Source organism: Octopus bimaculoides, chromosome 2, assembly GCF_046866305.1.
Source record: "Octopus bimaculoides isolate indiv1 chromosome 2, ASM4686630v1, whole genome shotgun sequence".
Taxonomy (NCBI): Eukaryota; Metazoa; Mollusca; class Cephalopoda; order Octopoda; family Octopodidae; genus Octopus; species Octopus bimaculoides.
In genome coordinates this window covers 54,732,695-54,745,194 of record NC_142929.1, presented here as the reverse complement: position 1 = coordinate 54,745,194, position 12,500 = coordinate 54,732,695, and the positions used below count along the sequence as shown (strand labels likewise).

General features: G+C 35.9%; 1 protein-coding gene across 2 annotated transcripts in view; it reads left to right on the top strand.

Moving 5' to 3' along the window:
- LOC106871643 (uncharacterized) overlaps window positions 1–12,500 on the top strand; it is a 175,901-nt gene that overhangs the window by 62,452 nt on the left and 100,949 nt on the right. For both annotated transcript variants that reach the window (XM_089345715.1, XM_089345719.1), the window contains one exon: window positions 201–243. The gene's annotated coding sequence lies outside the window, so the exon portion shown is untranslated. The remainder of the gene's footprint in view (window positions 1–200; window positions 244–12,500) is intronic.

Sequence of the window (12,500 nt, the reverse complement as noted above, 5' to 3'; positions counted from 1 at the left end):
TGTTTACGTGACTATATATCTCATGTAATGTTTCTATTGTTGGTATTATATATCTCTTATTATCATATCAAAAAGTTGAATATATGATATAAATTTTATAAGTAAATAAAAGTTGATTTTTAGCTACTTAGTTTTGTATTTGCCTAACTTTCCACTTATATATTTCTGATGAGTTTTTATAAGTTTTTTTTCTATTACAGGTTTATTGCCAATAAAGAAATAACTTAAGATTTAACACAGATCGTAAGTACCCATTAGCAACGAAGTTCAATAAAACAGCAAGTATTACTGCATTTTTATTACTTGGATCATACAATATTTTACAATAAAATAATTCATATCAATAAATATGTCTTTGGAGTTGTTTTTGTGTAGTTTCTCCTCTTGTTTTAATTTTTTATTCAGACTTGTTTCGATACTCTTGCATTTTCTTACGTGATTTATTTGGAAAACGAAAGGGATTTCGCCGGATGATGTCTCAATTAAGATTCTTGAAGCATTACTAAGATGAATGTGGGGCCTTTTTTATGGTGAAAGTACTAGTCTTTTGTGGATATCGTTTTCTGGAAAGTGTGGATTGAAAGCATATAGCTAATGATTCAATTCAACGATATGTATGTATGTATGTATGCATGTATGTATGTATGTGTGTATCTATGTATATACATGTCTGTGTGTAAGATACATACATACATATAAGCTTTGGAAGCTATGTCATGACACGCATACTAATGAAATTGAAGAACTATATGTGTGACTGAAGGCTCTGTTCTGATATTTAATCCTTTAGATGTATATTTGAACTTTTCATTGGAGCGAATAATTTTCTGATGACTACACAATTTATTTTTGTAAATATTGAATTTAGTCATATTCCAAGTTATAACGTGAAACATGTAAACTTTTATCATACAAGGTGCATTCCAGAAATATTGAAACCTTTTCAGGGAAGATATTTATTAGTTTAAAAAAAAAAACAACAACAGAAGTTTTATCTCCTCAAATTAAGATCCTCTTACTTCAATGCACTTGTTGTAGCTCCCCAGCCTCTCCGTGAAGGCCCCATGGAAGTCCTCCAAAGAGAAAGTATCCATGGCCCATCGTCACAGCCTCCTTCATTTTCACAGTATCTTCAAAACGACTGACCCTTTCTCTTTCAGCTTGGGGAACAACCAAACCTCACCGGAAGCAAGGTCTGTAGGGAAGGTGAGGGATATTTCTGATGTCCATCTCTGTATTTGTGAAAATGTCCTAGTGCAGATGTTCTGTTTTTTTTTTTGCGCCGAAATTTCTTCCTGAAAACCTCTACTATGAACTATTTGCTGACAGTCTAGCCAGATGGAACCTAATGGATGTAGATGATGCCCTTGTTGTCGCAAAACGGGATCATCATAAGCTTCCTGCTAGACCTTGCTTCGCCTTTCTCTTGCGCCAGCGAAAAACAGATGCTCGGTTCATTTAAGTTAATCCATAAGTAGTCTCTACTATTTCGTAAGTTTCTATAGCGTTTTTGCCAACTTTAGCATAGAATTTTATTGCATAGCGAGCTTCTAAACTGTTTTCATGTCCTGGGTGCATTCTGCAAACTAGTCATCTGTGACTAATATTGCAGTATTTTGTAGAGTGTGTACAAAGTGTTGTTATAGCCGTCTCCTTCAATCTGGAAGAACACAAGTTGGTAGGTTAGCTAATTAGATGTATAGTAATGATATATTCTTTTCTACTCTAGGCACAAGGCTCAAAATTTTGGGGAGAGGACCAATTGATTAAATCGACACCAGTACGCAACTGGTACTTAATTTATAGACCCCGAAAGGATGAAAGGCAAAGTCGACTTCGTCTGTCTTTACTCAGAACGTAACGGCAGACGAAATACCGCTAAGTATTTCGCCCGGCGTGCTAACGTTTCTGCCAGCTCGCCGCCTTATAGTAGTAATGATATGTTAAATTTATAATAATCTTATAAAACTCGAAATTTCTGGAATGCATCTCGTAACAACTAACTACATTTGAAGTTTAATGAGTTCAACCTGTTGTAAGCAACTGGGCAAGGTTTCCTTCCTGAAGAATCTTCCTCCTTTGTCCTGCTATTGTAGTTCTTTAATAGGTGTAAAAGATGCTGCCATTTCATACTTTTACTTTTGTTGTTCCAGTGTTACTGGCTTCATCCTAGTTTAGAATCGCTAATAAAGAGAACAACGATGCTGTTGATAACAACGTTTTCTTGAGGGGAGGATATAGTATTTTATAAAGTTCTTAATTTTCTCAGAAGTATTGACTACAATGCGAACACTGTAGCCGAGGTAGGAAGCTTCGTGTGAACTTGAGTCACAACAGCAGTTGAAAACTAGATCCACCCAACCACTTGATAATAACAGTTCTATAAAAGCTCACTACAGAAGAAGATAGTTACCAAGGAATAGGACGCTTCTTCAAAAGCAAAACTGCAGAAGTTAATCAAGCAGTGTGTCTCATTGATCTTATGATGTTTTGGACGTAACTGATTGCTCGTACTGTGATGCATTATATTTCAAATTTGGAGTTTTATTGAATAAATATTGGATCTTCTGCATAGTCACTTGATCTGCACTATATTCCACTAAGGTAAATTCAGCTACAGTAAACGGTCTATAGAAAACTAATTACACACGCCCTCAACTAATTAGTCGTTAGTTAAAGTATAGGTATATGCCATTGTTACTCATTTTTAAACTGAATTTCACTGTACTGTTAATTTTTTTCTATTCACTTTAACTTTGAACGGCAATATTTATAACATCAGAGAAGAACAAACGTAAGCTTTGCGACGAAGAGAATTATATATATGAAAAGAATGGAGTTAACAGTAGCAAAACAAAAATATATTGGCGTTGTGAACGTTTTTAACAAAGGTTGCCGGGTTAGACTACATACAATTTTCAACTCCAGTATACCAGAAGTTATCTTTTCAACGGGCTCCCATAATCACTCAGCAAGCAGTGCTCCCGTTAATGCCCGAAAGGCAGTTAACTCAATGAAAAGTGAAGTAATGAGAATTGGCACAATATCTTCACGGGGTGTAATAGCTACTGCTGTACAAAATCTCGATGAGGAAGCACAATCATTGTTGCAAACTATTCCTGGACTTTCACGTAACATACGTAACTGGAGGCAACATGCTTTAAGAATCCCAACACTTCCAATTTGTTGTTCAGGGCTTGAAATTCCTGATGCAGTTAAGTACGTAGAAAGCAGGTCCTTTTTTTGGTCTTTCAGACAGAATTTTAGTTTTTTCCTCGAAGAAAGGTTTGGATGATCTAGAAAGCTCTGAAAATTGGGCCTGTGATGGGACTTTTAAGGTGTCTCTTAGTTTGTAGTGTTAGCTTTTCACGCTACATATCATCATTGGAAGGTCATGTGTGCCCAGGCTATTTACCTTATTTCCTGACTAAAAAGAAGCCTCATATCATGTTCTGTCTGCTGTGCTGGATTTAAGGACAAAGTGTCGACTTGCGATCTGTCTCATGGACTTTGAAAAAGCTCTCTATAATTCATATGATTCTGTATTTCTGCATTTAGACGTAGTTTAATGTGTTTTTCATCACAGACAGTCTATTTGGCTGAAGATATGTGCACTTGGTGAGAGTAGGAGATATAACACGTATGAAAGTTTTCAGTCTAAAATCAAGTGCTTTTGCGCCTTAGCATTTTTACCAATTGAAGACGTTGTCAATGGATTTGAAGATTTGTCTGATGATGAAAGCATCCCTTCTGAATTTATCACTTATTTTGAGATTCGTACATTAGGACTGTAGGAGGACACGGTCTTCGTCGACGAAGAGAAACCCCACAAATTCCTATCCAACTCTGGAATATACGCGACAGCGTTTTAAATGACTTGCCAAGAGCAAATAATTCGGGAGAAGGGTTCCACAATGCTTTGCAGTCATCGATAACATTCACACATCCAAATTTGTGGAAACTTTGCCACACCCTTAAGACTGAAGAAGGCTTAAGCCAGACGAAAATTGCGCACACTCGACAAAAAAAAACAAAAAAAAAACGTTTTATCAAATGATTGATGCACGACTCAAGAAGCTAGTTGAGAATTATCAATCTGAAAACACTCTGCAATTTTTAAGAACTATTGCACGTAATTTGTCATAAAAGAATTTTCTTCAAATATATTAAGTATTTTTTATAACTTTATTTTTGTGTATTCGCCATCAATTTTATGTAAATATGTGAATAAAATGTGAGCTAAAATGTATTCATATTCTTTATCTATTTTTATATACTCGCCATCATTTTTCTCTTAATGTGTGAATAAAATGTGATCTAAAATGTATTCATATTACCTGTAGTGAAATTTACCGCTGTGGAATTTACCGTAGTGAAATTTACCGCATTTGAATTTACCGTTGTGGAATTTACCTGGAACTGTTTCGTCTTATCTAATAACTTTCTGTCCAACCATTGCTTAATAAATGTTATTAGCCCTGTCTGACACCTGATTTTAGCTTTTGCATATGTTGAAGTACAGAGAGAACCCCCCCCCCCCCCCGCCCAAGCATAATATTCACCGCCTGTGCGCCAACCCATTCTACTTTCTCTTCTTGATGAAGTACAGCGAGAACAACACGAAGAATCATAGCTGGGTTATATTTACCGAATGACACACGTTCTTTATTGAGTAGTTATTTATTTGTAAAAGACACATCGACCATAGTATTTTACTGTATTTGTAAACGGTTGGATCTATGCTCTTGATGTTTAGTCTGGGATTCTGTAATTTCATTTCTCGCATGCATTAACCTCAAGGCTAAACATGAGAAAAAATGGTGACAGTTTTATGGAGAGACGCTCAGAAAGTGTTTAAAATAGGATATTCAAATAAGATATGCCGTATTTTCCGGCATACAAGTCGAATTTTTCAGATCAAAATTGATAGCTAGTAAAGGTAGGTCGACTTACATACGACGACAGCTTTAGAGGACCAAAACTTCCATGTGAAGTGCAGCAGGATTTAGAAAGATAGTGACAATACTTGAATGTTTACACTAACTAGATTCTACGTCGACTTGTATGCCGGAAAATACAGTAATATCTATGATGAGAGATGCCAGTTGACCATGGAAAGAGATAATGTGTGGCTTTCAGGTCAACAATACCATTACTTATAGTGGTCGTTGGCGCAGAAAAAAAGGGAGGACACGTATATGTGGGCCAGTGATTATAGTGCAACGATCAGAAAGTTTTTGACAACCAGCCAAATGATGTCCTGCTGAATATAATTTATGACGTGCATGTGAATAATTATGTAGAGAGTCGGCAACTTGAGGACTGAAGAATGAACACGAAGGCAAGTTAATGGGATGTAGTTTTAGCAATGTTATTTATATAAAATAACAATAAAAGATAATCAGAGATTGATTTCTATCGTTCGTGCGTGTATGGCTATTTTGCTTCTATTTTAAATCATACACGTACACACACACACACACACACACACACACACATACGTTCATACATAAACAAATTTACATATATACACACATAATAAACCACATACACATACTTCGAAGAAGGTGTATAATACTACCAGTGCTGTTTATGTAACTCAGTTATCACAATCGCTAGTCACGTGTCAATTTGGTCAAAGAGCTATAGTTTACAACATATATATACTGGTTAGACACGGGTTTTTATTTTTGTTTCCTTCTTCATTGCCGTGTCAAAAACGCAGTCCACTGACATCCACTCAGTACTGAAGGAATGTTATACGTGAACAGTAGCTAACAAGGCAGATATTCAACTGGTAAACAAGTGTCCCCAAATTCTCATTTTTCTTTTTCGAGTGTGTCCTTATGATTATTGGTATACAGTTCATTGTATTTTACCACGCACATATTTTACCACGCACACCACACATCATTACTTTTAGTATGAGGCGTCAATTACGATATGAAGTAAATAAAAACGTTATATAAGATATAAAGTGAAAGAGGGATAAAAAGAGAAGAGAGAGAGAGGGGTGAGAGAGGGGAGAGAGAGAGAGAGAGAGAGAGATTAAGGGAATGTCAGAACACAATGGCTCAAAAATATTTGTAATATGCAACGTACACATACAGACACAATACTCTTACACACAATCTCACTCTTCAAGTATTCCTTCATACACGCACACACACACGCACACACACACACACACACACACACACACACACACACACACACACACACACACACACACACATATATATATTTATGTATGTTCATATACTACATATTTGTTTTACTTCTTTTCGTTGCACCCCTACTTCTACAGAATGGTATAGATTGGGCAAAACGCATGCCTACAGAACAACTTCGAGCAATCCAAAAACGAGGGATTCAAGACCAGACAATAGTGTCTTTTGTAGTGACCCATAACCGGTATAATCGGATATGTTTAACGTCACCAAGTCAAATTTGCCTATTGTTAGAAAATATGATCAATTGAAGGACTTAATTACCAACTGAACACTTGTTCTAAGCAAACAGAAACCAAATAAGTTCAGACATTTGTTTCGAAAGGCAAAGTTCGATTTAAAACCAGCGATAAAAAAACAAATCTTTACAGTATCTAAATGCACTAATTATTATCTGTAGTCAGTGCAAATCTGAAATGATTTTTTCAATTTCTTGAAATTTATTTGATTGACACCATTTTACATAAATATAGTGCAATCACTTCGAAAAAGGAAATCGTTTGACTAATGCAGGGGGTTCTCAACCATTTTTTTTTCTTTGGACCCCTTTGTTTATTGTTTCCTCTGGTGGATTCCCCATAACCATTCGATGTTTAAAAATTAGTTTTACAGAAATTTCTTTCAAGATTCCTATTTTATTTTTCACACATTAACTTGTGTAGGTTGAACTATGTGATATGTTAAAGAACGAAATCCGTTTCCCGCAATACATACTTATATATGCATCTAAAGCAAAATTTTTTCAGGGGCCCTTAAAATACTATTGTGGACCCCAATTTACTCCAAAACCTTATATGGACCCTGAGGGGCCATGTGGACCCGGCTAAGAACCACTGGACTAACGTCAGAGTTGAGTAAAGAAAATATACCGAAGTATGTTGAAGAAATTTTAGTCAATAGCGTTTCGATTTGATAACCTAATTGCGCTGTACGATTTGTTTCCATAGATGGTGAGAGTGTCGTGTTATTTTTATAACAGTGGAAATGACATTACTGCATAACCTCAACGGTGTTGAAGTTATGCCGCGTTGCAGTGTGCTCCAACATTCTTCGCCCACAGAGTATATCTGGCAATGTGTCACAGTTTTGTAGTTCTATAAAACTGTAATTGGTTTCAAATTACCGACCTTGTGCCAAAATTACATCGACCTAAGTGATCAACTGGTACTTATTTTATCGCCCTCGAAAGAATGAAAGGCAAAGTCAACCTCGGCGAAATTTGAACTCATAGTGTAATGACGGACAAAATGCTGCTAAGCATTCAGCCTGGCGTGCTAACGACTGTGCCAGTTCGCCGCCTTACTATAAAGCTATATACTTAACACCAAGTTGCATTCAGTTGATTTCGCAAAGTGAATGTTGTTGTCACAATATAAGAGCGTAAACAAAGGAGAACCGGGACCCAGAATGCGGGTGCTCCGAATTATTGAAAAATGCAGTTGTATTTGAAGAAAACATTTGTGTTTTTAAATCTTATTGTAACAGTAAAGCTATGCAAGGCCGCAAGCTGGCAGAATCGTTAACACACCAGCTATGATGCTTAGCGGCATTTCGTTTGTTTCTACGCTCTGAGCTCAAATTCCGCCGACGTTGATTTTGCTTTTCATCCCTTTCGGGATCGATAAAATAAGTACCAGTTGAGAACTGTAGTCGATGTAATCGACTTGGCTCCTTTCCTAAAACTGCTGGCCTTGTGCCAAAATTTTACACCAATAATAAAACCATGCTTTGTCTTATGACATGAGCTAAATATACTTCGAGAAGTCAATTTGGAGTGGACACGTGAGAGCAATTATGACGAACTAAGGGGACGAAGACTGACAAAGCATGGTGCTTCCTGTGGAGATAGGGTGTCGTGAGTTTGTAGCTATTCTTAATGTCTTATCTGGCTAAAAACAGATTTCGGGAATATAGCAGCGCAGTAATTAACAAACTCTTGATGGAAACAGAAAATCCTTCATCAGGGACATTGCAAATGTATATGAGGACGAATGACTATGGTATAAGGTAAGATGAATAATATTGTACTCAGAATATAACTTTATAAAACGAAAGAACTAAATATGGCAACAATTCGGAACTGAAGTGCGAAGTGGCGAATTGTAACTTCAATTTTCCCACTAGGCAAAAATGAACTGTCCGTACCACAGTAAGTGTACTAAGGCGAAAAGGAGCCAATCCACAACAACGAGTCGATATATATATCTATGTCACCTATAATGTTTTTTCTCCGGACGAATCGACGTAAGATTAAATAATCAACATCGCATGATCGAATCGTGTTCATGGATTGGATGATAATAAACAATGTTTTGTGTCGAGACAACTGAGGTTGTCTCAGACTAGAACTGAGAACACAGAACAAATCCTTAACAAGTAATAAAACAAGATGGTAGAAGCATGTGAGAATGAAAGCGTTGATAAAGTAATCCATGAAATCCACATTCTACTTGGAGATACTTCAACTTTTGTCTCCATTGATGCTACCATCGACGAACATGCCACTGTTGAGTATCCAGTTAAATTTCTCAACTCTCTACAACTCACAGGACAGCCACCGCATTAATTGTTCCTAAAGAGAGGTGCACCTATCATGCTCTTGAGGAATTTCGACCCACCACGAATATGCAATGGTACAAGATTGACTGTAACTACAATGACAAGTCATCCTACAAGCAACCATTATTGCTGGCTGTCATCGAGGAGAGATCGCATACATTCCACGCATGCCTCTTATTCCCTCAAATGTATCATTTCAATTCAAGCGCCTCCAGTTCCCAGTGCGATTGTGCTTCGCTATGACAATCATCAAAGCTCAGGGTCAAACATTAAAAATTGTGGGTCTCAATTTACAAATACCCTGCTCTTCTCATGGACAACTATATGTCGCATGCTCTCGAGTTAGCAGTACAGACAACTTGTATATCTATTCTATCAACACTTGGCTTACGCAAAACATAGTTTACGCAGAAGCATTTTCGGTTTCACTTAACATATTGTGCACAGTCTGCCAAAACATTACAGATGATGCTTTTCACAATGAAGCAGCTTTCTTTCCATCTACCTTACTTTCTGCAATACGGATACCTTTACTTCCTCATACGTCATCCAATTCTTTAAATTCGTAAGTCTAGGTCATTTTGGGGGCACTGTTAGGATTTCATCCTAATCGAAGCTGCCATTCTACATGTTTTTGGTGTCAACAATTTCCGCATTGTTCATCACAAAATGACCGAAAAACATGTTTATGAAGAAGAGTTGTTTGCTTCACACTCCTCGTGTGCCGATTCTGCCCATAAGAAAGAAACAAGTAATACAATGTGGCTGTTGGTCATAACACCCGGGCAACGCCGGGATGTATTACTAGTATAATATAATATAAAGAAAATGGAGAGTGCGAACACAGAAATCAATTTATTTATATAACAGTCAATCTCATGTCGACCACGCACGTTCCAACTTCTCAATTTTAATCGTGAAATATGAATGAAGATGGGAAGTTGAAACGTTATATAAATAAATTGATTTCTATGTTCACACTCCATTTTCTTTATATTATATTATTAAAATTCTGAACTCCTATATCGGGTAGATGAAAACAATGATGAATATATTGGTCCAATGCTTTGTTTTTCCTTCGGCGTTTATGCTTTTAAGGTTGTTGACGCCACCGAAATGGGCCTGCCAAGGTGTCGAAACCATAACGATATCCGTTCGACAGTTGATGACGGCAGTATATGATTGATGTGCTTCTTGACGGTAAATCCTTATATATCTTGCATTCTAGTTGTTCTAAGTTGTCCTTCGTGCACGTAGGGTTGAACTTGTTAGAGGAGTTCTTGGTTTTGCTGTTGATATTATACTTATACATTGTTGTCGCAAGATTGGCCTTCGCAGAAATTCTAATTCTCAATGGGATAATATTTATTTTAAAGATTCTAGTTTATGGATGTTTCGTTGCATATATGTATGTGCGTGTACGTGCGTGTCTGTGTGTGTGTGTGATATACATACATAAATATATATGTATCTAAATCTACATGCGCATTATGTAAATTAATGCGTATGTATGTATGCATGTATATAGGTATGTATGCATGTATATATATATATATATATACACACATACACACACACACACACACACACACACACACACACACACACACACACACACATATATATATATATATATATATGAGAGAGTAAATGTAAATGCCTGTCTAATCTAGCTTTCTAATTCTCTATCCTTTCCACCTGTCTCTGCATATATGTGTGTGTTTGTGTATATGTGTGTTTTTGTGTGTTTGTGTATATGTGTGTTTGTGTGTGTGTGTGTGTGTCTGTGGGTGGGCGTGAGCGTGTTTGTGTGTATGTATGTGTGTATATATATATATGTATTAATGTGACTTCGTAGGTATTGACATTAGATACAGGTTTGGAACCAGCTTCTTGTATCCCACCTGACATTCTTGACATCGATCCTCTCTGAATAACAATGAATTTCACCTGTTAATTTACTCTCTTAAAGCCAAGTTCTATTATTACTCCTATTGATTGGTACGCCTTAAGATTTTTTTTTCTCTTAAACTATTTTTAGACAATAGTTTTGACACTTGTCAACCATTATTTTCGACATTCTAGATTTACACAACAAAATTGGCTTTGACAAATATGCTTTGCAACATTAAATGAAAATGACCCGAGATGAATAAATAATTGCTTACTTGTTTATTTATTTGTTGTTTTATTACATAACAACACGTTGGTTTCCCAGTGGTAAACATTCGCATTCAGTATGGAAAAAGACGTCGAGTTTGAGAACAGATTTCATAATAGATAACAGTTTGTAATCTCTGTAGTATATCGCTACTATGAGGGAAAATACTAACTTTCAAAACGCTTTGCTTTGATAGTTACAATATATCTCTGAAATGCGTATCTCTGTTTCGCACCGAATTTCTATATTCTGGGTAAAAAATATGGTAAAACACAATGAAGGTTTTATCTAAAAAAAGAAAAAATCCCTTAGAGGTAAACATCTGGAGTCCCCAAGTGGACAATTAATACAAGGGAAATAATGATTCTTTCATAATATTTGGTGAGACCAGAAGTTTGAATTTGAAATTAAGAAGATGCATAAAAATATAGATATTTAGTGTTTTTTGGCTTACTTATTACGAAGTTCTTAAAATTTCTAGCTCTATTTCATTCTTTTTAGAAGCCATCAGCATGACATAATCTGAATTAAATGCGTAAATACGTGAAGTAAAATGATTAAAAAAAACAGTCATTGGAAACCACTGACTGAAACTCTAGTTGTATAGCAATCTCTACCACTGATATAAATGTTAATGGGTTAGGAGAAAGTATAAGATTAATATTTCAGAGATATGAATAGGTGACTGGACGACTCAAAGAATCTTAATATATTTCAGATGAAGTACGACATATATCTGTTGAATATTACAATTTTTTTTAATTTTCATTAACCCAATTTTGGTGGAAGGCAAATTCAAAGAGAGCAATATATAATTGCCAATCCTTCATTGCCTCTGTTATATAAACGCTAATTTCTTATAATAGCAGAAACCTCATATTTATTAAGTGAGTGCAATGAAATTGAGTTACCCTTATTCTCTTCTTAACAGCTTCAATGAATTAGTTATGATCTCAATACGAAGTCATTTGATGGATTTACAACTTACTATATTATCTACATAGTGTTGTTGTTGTCACCATGGCTGTCACTATTGGAGATTAGTATCGTCAATTGTGATCTAGTATAATGAGTAGCCCTGGTTGAGATGACCAGCAATGAAATCTGACCAGCCATGACACCCCGTCTTTTACTCCCACGTAGACGATTCTCGTTGTTTCGTGATATTGATAGTTCCGTTAATAGATATATTAGTGTTGTTGGTTGCTTAGACTGGATTCTTGTTGTTCGTTGTGACCGTGTGTAGTCGTTGTTGCTGTTATTGTCATTGAGAGTGGTAGGAGAAGGCATAATAAACAACATGAATAAGCATGGAACTTATAAGGAACTAATAATTATCACACAAAGAAAAAGAAAAGCACAATTAGAAAATTGCGCTTCATAAATTAGCTGCCAAAGTTTCGTCAGTTAGCACTCATAATGTATGAAAATTTATGAAAATATATGAAAATGTATGAAAATATATGTGCTACCTTTGACGCCGTTAAAAACATATAGAAGCGTGCATTTATCATTTAGAAATGAATGCGTAAAGTGAGGCGAAATGGCCA